This window comes from Pseudorca crassidens, chromosome 9, assembly GCF_039906515.1.
Source record: "Pseudorca crassidens isolate mPseCra1 chromosome 9, mPseCra1.hap1, whole genome shotgun sequence".
Taxonomy (NCBI): Eukaryota; Metazoa; Chordata; class Mammalia; order Artiodactyla; family Delphinidae; genus Pseudorca; species Pseudorca crassidens.
In genome coordinates, this window is record NC_090304.1 from 95879035 (window position 1) to 95895456 (window position 16422).

The window sequence follows — 16422 nt, forward strand, 5'->3', positions numbered from 1 at the left end:
ATTTAGGGAACCCAATTCCAACACCCCCACTGTCTTCTCCAGCAGCTGTGATGGAGTTCAAGGATGCTCGTCTCATCTCACCAATTCATTTCTTAATACCTTAGTGAAAAGCGCGTCTTTTAGCCTTTGCAGGTGGTACAGGTAGGGAAGGCTGAGCAGGTTGCATCTAACAGATCCATTCTAATTCATTCATTTCCTGGATCCTTAGGATTCCTTTATTGATGACCTTATGCCTGGGGAAGACCTGGCATTTCGACCTCATTAATTGTAGGCAGGTGGTTCTCACAATCAACTGAAGGTTTTGTAAAACACAAATTGCTGGGCCCTTGCCCCCTTAGTTTCTGATTCAGGAGGTCTGAGTTGGGGTTTGAGAATCTGCAATTCTAAGAACTTCCAGGGAAGTTCTTAAGAACCCCTGCTGTAGGTCACCAATAAGTCCAGGCTTTAATTAGGCAATTTAACAAACGATCAGTGCTACTCGAGCTTGTTTCAGCCAAAATATTAGGTGACCGCACCCATGTGGTGGAGTTTGACTCGATCAAGCCTTCTATTCCATCCCTTCTAGTCCTACGTGTTGGTAATTCACTCCCATGTGTATCCCCCTAGGTTCTTGCTAATATAGATTAGCAAGATCTTGTAACTCTTTGATGTATATAGGGCTGTTCCTCTCTGAGTGGGTTACCTTAGGGTCTCATCTTGGGCCTGGAGGCGAAGAGAGGTGGTGCCTGAAGAGACAGCTTGTGAGACAATCAGCTATTGTGGATACAGCCATCTTACAGACTTTACACAGAGAAAAGTTTCCTCCTTGGTAGGGGGGATTGAGCAGGGTTGGGAAAGTTGGAGGTGATGTATTGAGGGGAATTTGGAGCCTCAGAGGTTTACTTCAGACACGAAGAAACTTTATTCACCCTACAACATTAGAATATGCAAATGTCCCCAGCCCAACCTAATTCCAAGAGAGACATTAGTTTCAATAAATGAAACTAATGTTTTTACCATTCTATAATTTTATTGGACAATCAGCAATTAGTTCTCATCCACATTAACTGTAGATTTTTGAAAGTGGTGACAGGTACATAGGTACCAATGTATAGAGCTTGTTTGAATCTTCATTACATTTTCTTGACAACCGCACACGGGTAAGGTATGGGACATTCCTTATTCCTTTGGTCCAGACAGCTTTGAGCCTGACGTCAATGCGTACATGTGGAGTTCCCATCGCCTTCCAGATTTCTTTGAGTGCCGGAGGGGCATCCTTCTTGAAACCCACTCCGTGGACGTGCTTGTGAACGTTGATAGTGTATTCTCTGGTTACCGCCTTGTTGATGGCGGACCGGCCCTTCTTCTTCTTGTCACCCTTCTTTGCAGGAGCCATCCTGCCGGGCCATAAAACAAACTTTTTACTTTAGAATAGATGTAGTTAGTTCTTTTCCTATGCTGCACGGCACGCAGGATCTTAGTTCCCAGACCAGGGATCGAACCCAGGCCCTCTGCAGTGGAAGCGTGGAGTCCTAACCACTGGACTGCCAGGGAATTCCCTAGAATAGTTTTAGATTTACAGAAAAGTTGCAAAGGTAGTACAAAGAGTTTTCATGCACCCCACACCCAGTTTCCCCTATAATTAATAGCTTATTGTGTTGGCCAAAAAGTTCATTCGGGTTTTCCCCTTGCAGAAAAACCCAATCGAACTTTTTGGCCAACCCAATACATTTGTAACTGATGAACCAACATTGATACATTATTAGTAACTAAAGTCCACCCTTTAGTTACTAAAAGATTTCCTCAGTTTTTCACTTATGCCCTTCTTTGTTCCACGAGCCCACATTGCGTTTAGTTGTAACACCTCCTTAGGCTCCTCTTGGCTGTGACAGTTTCTCAGACTTTTCTTGTTTTTGAGGCCCTTGGTAGTTTTGAGGCGTATTGGCCAGACATTTTTAGAATGTCCCTCAATTTGGGGTGTCTGATATTCTTCTCATGGTTATATTGGAGTTGTGGATTTGGAGGAGGAAGACCACAGAGGTAAAGTGCTGTTCTCATTACATCATATCAAGGACACATATGTCATCATGGCTTTTTACTGTGGATCCTGACCAGGATCACCTGGCTGAGTCATGTTTGTCAGGTTTCTCTGCCATCAAGCGATTCTTTTCCTCTCCCCTCTCCATAATGTCCTCTTTGGAAAGAATTCACTATGTACAGCCCACATGTAGAAGAGTGGAGAAGGTTCAAGGTTTCTAGCCTGGTTTATGTATGCCCAAATGCCCCATCCCATATCTCAGGGGCTCCTCCCTCCCTACCAGTTTTCTGTAATGTGAGAGACCTGGTAGGTTGTGCATTCCAACTGGTGCTGTGGCTCTATAATCCTTACTGTCAGACCCAGGTCTTGGTCTTCAGCTGTTTGTGCCCTATGACTACATATGACTCCTTCAAAGCTTCCCTTAAGGCCTTCTGCTTCTCTCTGCATGCTCTGTTTTTTCTTAAGAGCTTTACTTAGGTATAACTGACCTACAATAAATTGCACATATTTAGGGTGCTTAATTTAATATTTTAACATGTATACACCTGTGAAACCATCATCACAATCAAGATAATGAACACATCTGTCACTCCCAGAAGTTTCCTCATGTAACTTTATAACCTTCCCCTCCTTCCCACCTCTTCCCCAATAGGCAACCACTGACCTGCTTCTTGTCCCTGTAAGAGTGCATTTTCCAGAATTTTATTGTTTATTTTATTATTTTTTAAAAATTAAAATATAGTTGATGTACAATATTGTTAGTCTCATGTATACTACATGATTATCTGACATTTGCATGCATTAGGAAATGATCACCATTGTAAGTCTAGTAACCATCTGTCCCCATACAATGTAATTACAATATTATTGACCATATTCCTTATGCTGTATATTCCATCCCATGGCTTATTTATTTTATAAGTAAAGATTTGTATCACTTACTTCCCTTCACCTATTTCACCCTTACCACCTTCCCCTCTGGCAACCACCAGTTTGTTCTCTGTACCTATGAGTCTGTTTCCATTTTGTTTTGTTTTTTAGATTCCACATATAAGTGAGATCATACAGTATTTGTCTTTCTCTGTCTGACTTATTTCAGTTAGCATAATATCCTCCAGATCCATCCATGTTGTACAAATGGCAAGATGTTTTTCTGGTTGAGGAATATCCCATTCACCACATGTTTATCCATTCTTCTATTGACGGACACTTAAGTTGCTTCCGTATCTTGGTTATTGTAAATAATGTGGCAATGAACATTGGTGTGCATATATTGTTTTGAATTAGTGTTTTTGTTTTCTTTGGGTAAATTACCCAGAAGTGAAATTGCTGGATCATGTGGTAGTTCTAGTTTTAAAATTTGGGGGGAAACCCCATACTGTTTTCCACAGAGGCTGCACCAATTTAAAATCCCACCAACAGTGCACAAAAGTTCCCTCTTCTCCACATCCTCGCCAACAATTGTTATTCGTTGTCTTTTTGGTGATAGCCATTCTGGCAGGTGTGAGGTGGTGTCTTATTGTGGTTTTGATTTGCATTTCCCTGATGATTAGTGATGTTGAGCATCTTTTTGGGTGTCTGTTCTGGCCATCTGTATCTTCTTTGGAGAAGTGTCTATTCAGGTCCTCTGCTCATTTAAAAATTTAAAAAAATTTTTTATTTTTGGCTGCATGGGGTCTTAGTTGCGGCACATGGGATCTTCATTGAGGTGTGAGGGATGTTTTGTTGCAGCGCGTGGGCTCTTCATGGTGGCGCACGGGGTTCTCTCTAGTTGTGGTGTGCAGGCTCCAAAGTGCGAGGGCTCTAGTTTGCGGCATGCAGGCTCTCTAGTTGAGGCACGCAAGATCAGTAGTTGTGGCGTGTGGGCTTAGCTGCCCTGTGGCATGTGGGATCTTAGTTCCCTGACCAGGGATCGAACCCACACCCCTTGCATTGTAAGGTGGATTCTTTACCACTGGACCACCAGGGAAGTCCATGCCCTTTTTTTTTTTTTTTTTTTGCGGTATGCGGGCCTCTCACTGTTGTGGCCTCTCCCATTGCGGAGCACAGGCTCTGGACGTGCAGGCTCAGTAGCCATGGCTCATGGGCCCAGCCGCTCCGCGGCATGTGGGATCTTCCCGGACCGGGGCACGAACCCGTGTCCCCTGCATCGGCAGGCAGACTCTCACCCACTGCACCACCAGAGAAGCCCCATGCCCATTTTTTAATCAGGTTGTTTGCTTTTTGATGTTGTCTGAGTTCTTTGTATGGTTTGGATATTAACCCCTTATTAGATATATTATTTGCAAATATCTTCTCCCATTCAGTAGGCGACCTTTTCATTTTGTTGATAGTTTCCTTCACTATGCAAAACCCTAGTTTGATGTAGTGTCATTTGCTTATTTTTGTTTTTGTTTCCCTTGCCTGAGGAGACAGATCCAAAAAAATGTTAAGACTTACATCAAAAAGCATACTGCCTGTGTTTCCTTCTAGGATTTTGATGCTTTCAGATCTTACATTTAAGTCTTTAATCCATTTTGAGTTTATTTTTGTATATGGCTTAAGAAAGTAGTCCAGTTTGATTCCTTTGCATATAGCTGTCCAGTTTTCCCAACACCATTGATTAAAGAGGCTTTTTCCCCACTCTATATTCTTACCTCCTTTGTCATAGATTGACCATATAATCGTGGGTTTATTTCCAGGATCTCTATTCTGTTCCATTGATCTGCTTTTGTGCCAGTACCGTACTGTTTTGATTACTGTAGCTTTGTAGTATAGTTTGAAATCAGAGAGCTAATACCTCTAGTTTTGTTATTCTTTCTCAAGATTAATTTGGATATTAGGGATCTTTTGTGTTTCCATACAAATTTTAGAATTATTCTAGTTCTGTGAAAAATGTCTTTGGTAATTTGATAGGGATTGCATTGAATCTGTAGACTGCCTTGTGTAGTATGATCATTTTAACAGTATTAAATCTTCCAATCCACGAGCACAGTATATTTTTCCCTCTGTTTGTATCCTCTTCACTTTCTTTCATCAACATCTTATAGTTTTCAGAGTTAGATTTATTCCTAGGTACTTCATTCTTTATGATGCAACTATAAATGGGGCTGTTTTCTTAATTACTCTTCCTTTCTTTCTTTTTTTTTTTGGCCGCACTGGGTCTTCATTGTGGCGTGCAGTCTTCTCTCTAGTTGCAGTACAAGGGCTGCTCTCTAGTTGTGGTGCATGGCCTTCTCTAGTTGTGGCCTGTGGGCTTCTCATTGCAGTGCATGGACTTAATATCCCACATGCTGCGGGGCAACTAGTTCCCCCACTAGGGATTGAACCTGTAACCCCTGCATTGGAAGGAGAATTCTTAACCACTGGACCACGGGGGAAGTCCCTTAATTTCTCTTTCTGATAGTACATTATTAGTGTATAGAACTACAACAGCTTTCTGTATAATTTTGTATCCTGCAACTTTACCGAATTCATTTTTGTTCTAATAGTTTTTTGATAGCATCTTGAGGATTTTCTATGTCTTGTCACCTGCAAACAGTGACAGTTTTACTTCTTCCTTTCTGACTTGGATTCCTTTTATTTCTTGTGTGATTGCTGTGGCTATGACTTCCAATACCATGTTGAATAAAATTGGTGAGAGTGGGCATCTTTGTCTTGTTACTGATTTTAGAGGAAATGACCATTAAGTATGATGTTGGATGTGGGTTTGTCATATATGGCATTTATTATGTTGAGATGTAGTCCTTCTATACCCACTTTGTTGAGGGTTTTTATCATAAATAGATGTTGAATTTTGTCAAAAGCTTTTTCTGCCCTATTGAGATGATCATATGATTTTTATTCTTCAGTTTCTTAATGTGGTGTATCACATGGATTGATTTGCAGATTTTGGGTTTTTTTAACTGAAGTATAGTTGATTTACAATGTTGCATTAGTTTGGGGTGTTCAGCAAAGTGATTCAATTATACATATATATGTATGTCTATCCTTTTTCAGATTCTTTTCTCTTATGGGTTATTACAAAATATTGAGTATAGTTCCCTGTGCTATACAGTAGGACCTTGTTGGTTATCTGTTTTATGTATAATAGTGTGTATATGTTAATCTCAAACTCCTAATTTATCCCTCCCCCCGATTTGCAGATTTTGAACCATGCTTGCATCCTGGGATAAATCCCACTTGATCATGGTGTTTGATCCTTTTAATGTATTGTTGAATTTGATTTGCTAATATTTTGTGGAGAATTTTTGAATCTATGTTCATCAGTGATATTGGCCTGTAATTTTCTTTATTGTGGTATCTTCAGAATTTTATTTTTTGTATGGATGATACAGTATGTACTCTTTTTGTCTAGCTACTTTTACTCATCACTGCTATTTTGAGATTTGTTCAGGTTGTTTTGTGTATCAATAATTCATTTTTATTGCTGAAAAGTATTCCATTGTTTGGGTATATCACAATTTGTTTATCTATTTACCCATCGATGAATAGTTAGGTTGTTCCCACTTTTTGGCTATTACCAATAAAGCTGCTGTGAACATTCATATACAAGACTTCATATGGACAAACACTTTTGTTTTCCTTGTGTAAAAATGTAAGAGTAAAATGGCTGGATCATATGGTAGGTGTATGTTTAACTATTTTTGAAAACAGACTGGCAATTTCTTAAATAGTTTTACAACTATACATTCCCACAAGCAGTGTAAGAGAGTTCCAACTGTCTTTTAGATATTAATATTAGTCATTCTAATAGATGTGTAGTAGTAACACATTTAATGTGATTAATGAAAATATTAGGTTTACACCTGTCATTTTGCTACATATTTTCTATTGTTCCATCTGTACTTTTGTACCTTTAAAAAATTTTCAGCCTTCTTTTGAATGAACTGAGTCTTATTTATGATTCCATTTTATTTATTTTTTTGGCTTATTAGCTATAACTCTGGTTATTTTAGTGGCTGCTTTAGTGTTTACAGCATGCATCATTAAAATGATCACAGTCTACTTTCAAGTGATATTATACCACTGTAAGTACTGAATAAGAATCTTACAATAGTATGCCTCCATTCCTTCTGTTCTGACTTTCTGCTATCATTAGCATATATTTTCCTTTTACATGTGTTATAAATCCCACACTACATTTTTATTATCTTTGATAATAAAATTTGATTGTTAAAATTGTTTAACAATTGTTTAACAATTGTTTAATTGTTAAAATTGTTAAAATCAATTACCTTTTAAAAGTATTAAAATACAAATTAAAATATCTTATATGTTTACCCATGTAATTACCCTTTTCAGTGCTTTTTATTTCCTTTGTGTAGATCCATGTTTCCACATGATATCATTTCATTTTGGCTTTTCCCTTTAACATTTCCTACAATGTGGGTCTGATGGTGATGAATTCTTTCAGTTTTTTATGTATGAAAATTTCTTAAGTCTTTATTTTTGAAATGTATTTTAATGAGTATAGAATTCTAGATTGACATTTTTTTTTCTTTCAGTGCTTTAAAGGTATTGCCCTATTGTCTTCTGTTAACAATTCTTTCTACTAAGAAATCTACATCATTTTTATCTTTGTTCCCCTGTACATAATGTGTCGTTTTTTTCTGGTTGCTTTTAAGATTTTCTATTTATCATCGGTTTTGAGCAATTTGATTATGATATACCCTGTAGTTTTCTTCATATTTCTTGTGCTCAGAGTTCATTAAGCTTCTTGAATCTGTGGGTTTATAGTTTTAATCAAATTAAAGATTTGGGGACTATTATTTCTTCAAAAAATTTTTTCCATCCCTCCCTCCTCATCTCCTTTGGAGACACCTGCTACACAGATATTAGGTCACTTGAAATTGTCCTAGAGCTCACTGAAACTCTGTTCATTAAAATATTTTTGCATTTTGGATAGTTTCTATTGCTATATCTTCAAGTTCATTAATCTTTCAAATCTGCCATCAATCCCCTCCAGTATGTTTTTCATCTCAGTCATTGTAGTTTTCATCTCTAGAAGTTTAATTTGATTTTTAAAAAATGTGCTTGTCTAGCTAATTCTAATATCTGGGTCAGTTCTGACTTATTGATTATTCTCTATATTATGGGTCCTATTTTTCCTGCTTCTTTGCGTGCTTTCTTGTTATTAATAAGCTGCCAGACATGAATTTTACTTTGGGTACTGGATTATATATATATTTATATATATATATATATATTTTGTGTGTGTGTGTGCGTGTGTGTGTGTGTGTGTGTGTGTGTGTGTGGTACACGGCCCTCTCACTGTTGTGGCCTCTCCCGTTGCGGAGCACAGGCTCCGGACGCGCAGGCTGAGCGGCCATGGCTCACGGGCCCAGCCGCTCCGCGGCTTGTGGGATCCTCCCGGTCCGGGGCACGAACCCGTGTCCCCTGCATTGGCAGGCGGACTCTCAACCACTGTGCCACCAGGGAAGCCCGACTTTTTATAAATATTATTGAACTTTTTTTCTGGGAAGCAGTTATTTGCAAAGAGTTTGATCCTTTTGGGTCTTGTTTTTTAAGGTGTGTTAGGTGGGAGCATATCAGTACTATTTCTAAGTCTAATTATTACCCATTACTGAGGCAAGACCTTTCTGAGTACTCTACCCAATACCTCATGAATCATGAGGTATTCCAGTCTGCCTGGTGGGCACAGGCAGTGTTCCCAACCCTGTGTGAGCTCTGGGCACTGTTCCCACTAATCCTTTTGGGTGGTTCTTTCCCTGGTCTCAAGTAGTTCCTGCGCATGCTTGGGCAAATCAATACTCAGCTAAATACTCGAGGGGGACCCTCTGCACATCTCTGGAGTTCCCTTTCTGTGCAGCTCTTTCCTCTCTGGCGCTCTGTCCTGTGGTCTCCATCCTCTTGCTCTTCTCAGAATCTCAGCTCTGTTTCCTCAACTCAGGTAGTTTGCTGGGCTCCACTTGGGTTCCCTTCCCTGCATCGTGGCTGGAAAACTCTCTCAAGGCAGCAAGTTGGGTGATCGTAATCATAGGGCTCATCTTGTCTTTCTCATTTTCAGGTTTCACTGTCTCTCATTGCCTGGTATCTAGTGTCTTAAACTGTTGCTTCATATATTGTCCATTGTTGGCTGCTTTAGGAAAGGGAGTAGATTTGGCCACCATTACTCTGTCTTGGCAGGAAGTGAAAGGCAGAAGTCCTCTTCTCCCACCCCCACTGGCAAGTTCCTAATTGCATGTTTATAGCTTTTAATTTTTCTTCCCCTATATGGTCTATGGCCCTATATTAGCCAGAGTTCAATCAAGGAAGCAGAACTACAATGGATATTACAGAATGAGGAATTATTAGAGGAATTAGGCTTTACTCCAGTGGTTCCCAGTGTATGCTCCCTGGACCAATAGCGTCAAGCATTAGCATTACCTGGGGATTTGTTAGAAATGCAAATATCTAGAACCCACCACAGACCTAGAAGCTCTGGGGGTAAGACTCAGAAAGCTGGTTTCAGTAAACCCTCTAGGTAATCGAGATGCCTGTTGAAGTTTGAGAGCCACTGCTTAACATAATTGGAGGAGAGACTGGGGAAGTAATGGTCCAAATGAGGGTGTTAAAAACCAGGGGAAAAATCACTAATTGGGCTTTCTTAATCATTAGTTTGGGTGAACTAGTTAGTGCTTTCAGGGAAGTCTGGAAGTGAGACAATCAGCTGCTTGAATGGGATCACACAGGGAACTGGGATAGAAGACCATGGAAGGCTGTTGTCTCTTCATAGCTACGCTCTGTGAATTCACAGCCAAGTGGTCTGGCAATAGGTCTGGGCTGCTATTGGTCAGCAGAGCTAGCAATAAAGAAAAAGAGCTGGACATAGAGCAAGAACAAGGATGTGCAGCAAAAAAAAGAGCAAGGGAAAACTGGAACTTTCTGGCATCTCTCTGTCTCTCCTCACCTCTGACCATGATGACCTTCAGATTGTAATGCCTGCTGCTTCAGTTTCACCTCCCAAATCTTGTGCAAATTTTCTTTTGGCCAACTCTGATCCTGAGCCAAACAGGGAAGGGGATTGTGGGAAATTTAATTTTAGCTTAGTCAAGTTAATACACTACAAATCTACCAAAGTCAACAAGACAGGAGATTCTAGGAAATGTAGCTCCAGATTAGCTAAATGGACAATTAAAAAACCCACAACATTTCATCCCATGTTAATATGACATTCAGTCACACCTCTTTTACACCATATTTAACTTCCAAAGTAAAAAATCTGCAAAATCATGCATCTGATTAACATACTCCTGTCCCTCAAAAAATTAAAAGCATGCTAATCATCTCCCAAAAGAGGATACACATTCCTATATGTCACTTTATTTTCAGGTGATGTTCAAGCCTTTTCTAGTGGGTCAAAACCCTCTTTGATATCTATAATACATCTTATCTTATTCAGTAGGAGAATGAGATGAGAAAAAAAGAGAAGAACTAGTTGATACATACCTGACAGATTTATAATAAAATAAGGAAGAAATACTCATAACTGTTATAGTCCTCATTTCTACAACTAGTCATGTGACCATAAATGTTATCTATAAATTCCTTCTTCCTTCTTCCACTACCCATTCCATATTTCCTTTGCCCTCTGCAAGTACCTTGGAGAGTCCTGATTCCTTGCCTGATGGAATGACCCAAACCTTCCTTCCTGAAGAGTCTGGACTATTACTAATCCAGCCTGCACTAAATTGTTGTAGTTTTCCATTAACTTTTATCACTTTATATGGTAGTATTAAGAGCAGCCCCAGGAGATCTACTGCACTCCAGACAAAGTCTTACTTACCTCTTTGTGTAATCACAACCCAATTTCCCCTTTCAAATTAGGATCAATAGTCACAAAGCTGCCCAATGGTTGGTTAGCGTGAGAAGCCCAAAGTGGACAGAAGCCTGGTGTGGCAGGCTCACTTTCGAGTTTAATAGAACTTCTGCTGAGTTCTCTGGAGGAAACATTTCTCTCTTGGGAATTAAGACCTCTGGGCCAGCAGAACCCAAAGTTGCCTTATGACTTGATGAGTCAGGCAATGTCCAAGGGTAACTCAGGTTGCAATGGTGACTTGGTAATGCCTGGTGGTCAAGAGTTCAGTTTCTACTAAGGCCCAAGAGCAAGCCAGAAGCTGTTTTTTTGTTTTGTTTTCTATAAATTTATTTATTTATTTTTGGCTGCATTGGGTCTTCGTTGCTGAGCGCAGGCTTTTCTCTAGTTGTGGCGAGCGGGGGCTACTCTTTGTTGCGGTGCACGGGCTTCTCATTGCTGTGGCTTCTCTTGTTGCAGAGCATGGGATCTAGGCACGCGGGCTCAGTAGCTGTGGCATGCGGACTCTAGAGCGCAGGCTCAGTAGTCGTGGCACATGGGCTTCGTTGCTCCGCGGCATGTGGGATCTTCCCGGACCAGGGATTGAACCTGTGTCCCCTGCATTGGCAGGTGGCTTCTTAACCACTGTGCCACCAGGGAAGTCCACAGAAGCTGTTTTTCAAAAGGGGAATAGTTTTCTGCAGAAGATAGCATAGCTTTTCTCAAAATCCTAAACGTCTGTGCTGTCATTCACCTACAGGAGGCTGCCCAAAGCTCTGTACAAGTCTATCTGCCACAGACACTTTGAGATCATTGGATCTGCTGGATCGTAAGGCCCCAGTGTCAGAGCAAACTGTACTGCACAGGGCCTTCTCTTGTTCTGGGCCATTGTTAAAAAAGACAAAACTTCAGATTTCTCAGCAAACGACTTGAAGTAATACACCCAAATAAAGTATATATTGCCTTCAAAATGCAAAGAGGCCCACTAGGCATTGTATCTCTTTCTTAGTGGTAGAAGGAGCCAGATGTGGCAATCTGCCCTTTACCTAGTAAGGGATATTGCAACATGCCCCAGTTTATTGGACCCCTAGGATTTCACTGGGGCGGGCAGGTCCATGATTTTTTGGTGGCATCTATTTCCTATCCTCTGGCATGCTTGAATTTTACCAAAGTGTCCAAGGTAGATGCCGTATCCTGCTGTAATGTAGTGGGCCAGAGTGATGATAGCCTGTAGAATTCAGTGATGATCCGTCTCTGTAGACCAGCTAGAGAGGTGATAGAGCCCTGACACAGACCAATAAAGTGTGTTGCTGGTCCTGCCTGCTGAAAGCCAACTATTTCATACAGTCTTTACTATCAGGTCTAGAGAAAGAAAGTGTTCACCATATCAGTAGCTTTATACCAGGTGGCAGGGAATGTGTTGATTTGTTCCAGCAAAAAACACACACATCTGGAGCAGCAGTTGCAACTGGTATCATCACTTAAGTTTATGATAATCCACTGTCATTTCCCACAATCCATTTGTCTCCTGCACAAACCAGATATGTGTGTTGAAGGAAGATGTAGTAGAAACCACCAATCTTTTTTTTTTTTTAACATTTATTTATTTATTTTGGCTGCGCCGGGTCTTAGCTGCAGCAGGCGAACTTAGTTGCGGCATGCGTGTGGGATCTAGTTCTCCAACTAGATGCAGGATTGAACCTGGGCCCCCTGCATTGGGAGTGTGGAGTCTTACCCACTGGACCACCAGGGAAGGCCTATAAACCACCAATCTTGCATCTTTTAAATCTTCATTGGTGGAACTAATCTCTGCAGTCTCTTCAGGAATGTGGTATTGGTTTTGGTTCACTACTTTGGTAGTTAGAGGCAGTTCTAGTGGCTTCTATATAGCATTTTCTACCATAATATTATTCCATAGGTCAGGGAACTAATTTGGTGATTTTGCCTGTTGCTGAGGATGTCAATTCCCACTACGCAATCTAGACCTGGGTTTGGGGACCCAATATGTCAACTGTGAGATGGACCCAAGTCAAAACTCCATGGATCACTTGACCTCCATAAGCCTTTACTCTGACCTGTAGCATTTTGGGCCCCCAGTAGTCCTCAAAAGTCTGGTTATTCCCTCTTCCCCAATATATAGTCACACTAGCAAATGGTCACAAGTCCTTTTGAGGAAGGCTTCGTTTTTATTCAAGAGGCTCTGTGTCAGCTAACTGTTTCGCACCTGGAAACTTCAGAGATCAACAGACTGGCTCACGTCAGAATTCTCTTCATCAGATCCAGAGATTTTCTGTGTATACAAATCAAGTAAAACTTTAGAAGGCTGCCATCTATTTCAGTCCTAGGGACACAGTAACCAATTAGCTAAGGACAAAGCTACAGATAAGGGACCCTCTTCAAAACTCCTGGGGAGGCCTTCTTGTTCTGTTTGTATGTCAATTGCATGTTCATATTTTTTTTTTTTTTTTTTTTTTTTTTGCGGTACGCGGGCCTCTCACTGCTGTGGCCCCTCCCGTCGCGGAGTACAGGCTCCGGACGTGCAGGCTCAGCGGCCATGGCTCACGGGCGCAGCCGCTCCACGGCATGTGGGATCTTCCCGGACCGGGGCATGAACCCGTGTCCCCTGCATCGGCAGGCGGACTCTCAACCACTGCGCCACCAGGGAAGCCCCCTGCATGTTCATATTTTTAATCTTATGTATGCAATTGAGGCCTTTTTTTTTTTTAACCCTGTGCCAAAGAATAAGTTTTAAAAGGCCTACCACTTTTATGTGTGTGTGTGTTTGGCGGACGAAAGGTACAAGGAAGTTATTATTTTTTTTATTGAAGTAAAGTTGATTTACGATGTTGTGTTTCAGGTATACAGCACAGTGATTCAGTGATATATATATATCTATAGACATAGATATATAGATATACTTTTCCAGACTCTTTTCCCTTATAGGTTATTACAGAATATTGAGTATAGTTCCCAGTGCTATACAGTAGGTCCTTGTTTGTTATCTATTTTATATACTATAGTGAGTATATGTTAATCCCATCCTCCTAATTTATCCCTCCCCACTTTTCCCCTTTGGTAACCATACATTTGTTTTCTATGTCTGTGGGTCTATTTCTGTTTTGTAAATAAGTTCATTTTTATCTCTTTTTTTAGATTCCACATATAAGCATATCGTATGATATTTGTCTTTGGCTTACTTCACTTAGTATGATAATCTCTAGGTCCTTCCATGTAGCTGCAAATGGCATTATTTCATTCTTTTTTATGGCTGAGTAGTATTCCATTGTATATATGTATCACATCTTTATCCATTCATCTGTTGATGGACATTTAGGTTGCTTCTGTGTCTTGGCTATCATAAATAGTGCTGCTATGAACATAGGGGTGCATGTATCTTTTCTAATTATAGTTTTCTCCAGATATATGCCCAGGAGTGGGGTTGCAGGATCATATGGTAACTCCATTTTTGTTTTTTAAGGAAACTCCATACTGTTCTCCATAGTGGCTGCACCAATTTACACTCGCACCAACAGTGTAGGAGGGTTCCTCTTTCTCCACACCCTCTCCAGCATTTGTTATTTGTAGACTTTTTGATGGTGGCCATTCTGACCGGATTGAGGTGATACCTCATTGTAATTTTGATTTTCATTTCTCTAATAATTAGTGATATTGAGCATTTTTTCATGTGCCTTTTGGCGATTTGTATGTCTTCTTTGGAGAAGTATTTAGATCATCTACCCACTTTTTTTTTTTTCTTTTTGCGGTACGCGGGCCTCTCACTGCTGTGGCCTCTCCCGTTGCGGAGCACAGGCTCCAGACGCACAGGCTCAGCGGCCATGGCTCACGGGCCCAGCCGCTCCGCGGCATGTGGGATACTCCTGGACCGGGGCACAAACCCGTGTCCCCTGCATCGGCAGGCGGACTCTCAACCACTGCGCCACCAGGGAAGCCCCAATCTGCCCACTTTTTTTTTTCTTTCTCTATCTGCCCACTTTTTGATAGGGTTGTTTTTCTGTTGTACGAGCTGTTTGTATATTTTGGAAATTAATCCCTTGTCGGTCATATCATTTGCAAATATTTTCTCCCAGTCCGTAGGTTGTTTTATTGCTGATTGTCACAGCCCCTTGATTTCCCTATGCCTCGTCCTTTACCTGCACTTAATCCCGTGGTACTACCAGTGAAAATTTGAATTGTGATGCCACCGTATACCATGAATTATTCATGTTCCATCCCATCCACCAACCCCCATAAGGAGGTTGTCATTGAGCTCATCAAATATAACTAACCCAATCCCAGAATCTCATTTTAAGAGTCTGTTTCCTGGGGCCACTTCTGGTACCAATTACTCTGTCTGGGTCCCAACAAGAAACAGATGGCATAGGAAAATTTGAGGAGAGTTTATTTACATCTGGCCTATTTACAAAAGCATGGGTGTAGGGAAAATCTATCAAGGGGAGAGGATGGTTACCAGAAAATGGAGGGAGAGAGTGACAGACTCAGCTGCAGAGATCTCCAGTTGAGAAACAAAGCAGCTGGAGGCATCTTACGGGGAGGGAATTAAAGGAATACAAACTCCTACCTCACTTTTTCTAATTTCCTGAGGGGGAATCCCTGGTGAGCAAACCCAAATGGGAGCCGGAGAGCAGAGGAAATATTTATGTGGTTCATACAGGTCAATCTCTGGAGACAGTAAAGTGAGGGAGGGTGGGACAAATCCAGAGGCAGAGAGATAGCCGTACGCTGTTCCGCGATTAGATTAACAGGATAATGGAAATGCACCTAATGAACTAGGAACAAACTGCCCACACAGCATCTACAAGAAAAATTGATCTTCGGCCAGACTGTACACATCCATTCTTTGCTCCTTAGATGAAAAGGTTGATGGCATGTCTCCCTACATTTCTTCAGTGTATTGTAGTGAAAGAACTGAATTTACAGATTTCTCGACTGCTGTAGCTTCCTGTATTTTGAAATCAGGTAATGAGTCCTCCTATTTTGTTCTTTTCCAAAACTGTTATGGCGGCTTGCCTTTCCATATGAATATTAGAATTATCTTGTGGCTATCTTGTCAAAAAGCTTGCTGGGACTGGAAGGAAATACTCTGAACCTACAGATGAAACTGGGGAACTGACAAAAATAGAGGTGTCATATTCATGGATTGGAAGACTATGTCTTCAGGCCTGATTTCTCTCATCAGCCATTTTGCAGTTTTCAGCATACATGTCTGGAACATTATTTTGTTATACTGAAGTATTTCTTTTGGGGTGGGGGGCGAGGATGCTGTATCCAGCTTTGTGTCTGGATTTCTCCAATTATTTAGGTCTTCTGATTTCTTTCATTAGTATTTCTCAGTCTCAGAATACAAATTCCATTCATATCGTTAATTCCTAAGTAATTTCTGTTCAACTTTCTAAAATATCTGAACAATTCTAGGAGGTGACTGACTACTAGCAGTCCCCCGGGCATACTGTGGACCAACATCTCTCTCCTTTCCAACTGATTATCTGTTCTGTGTTTAGGCTATGAAAACAGAGTGAAATGCAAACGGTGGGACAATGAATAAGGCTGGACAAAGGTGCTCACATAATTTATTCAGAGGAGTAGTGCTGAGAATCTTACTGCTTTACCA

General features: G+C 40.8%; 1 pseudogene; it reads right to left on the reverse strand.

The window, feature by feature from the left end:
• Window positions 1–1019: 1019 nt before the first annotated feature.
• Window positions 1020–1375, reverse strand: LOC137231181 (large ribosomal subunit protein eL31-like; annotated as a pseudogene).
• Between the last annotated feature and the right edge of the window lie 15047 nt (window positions 1376–16422).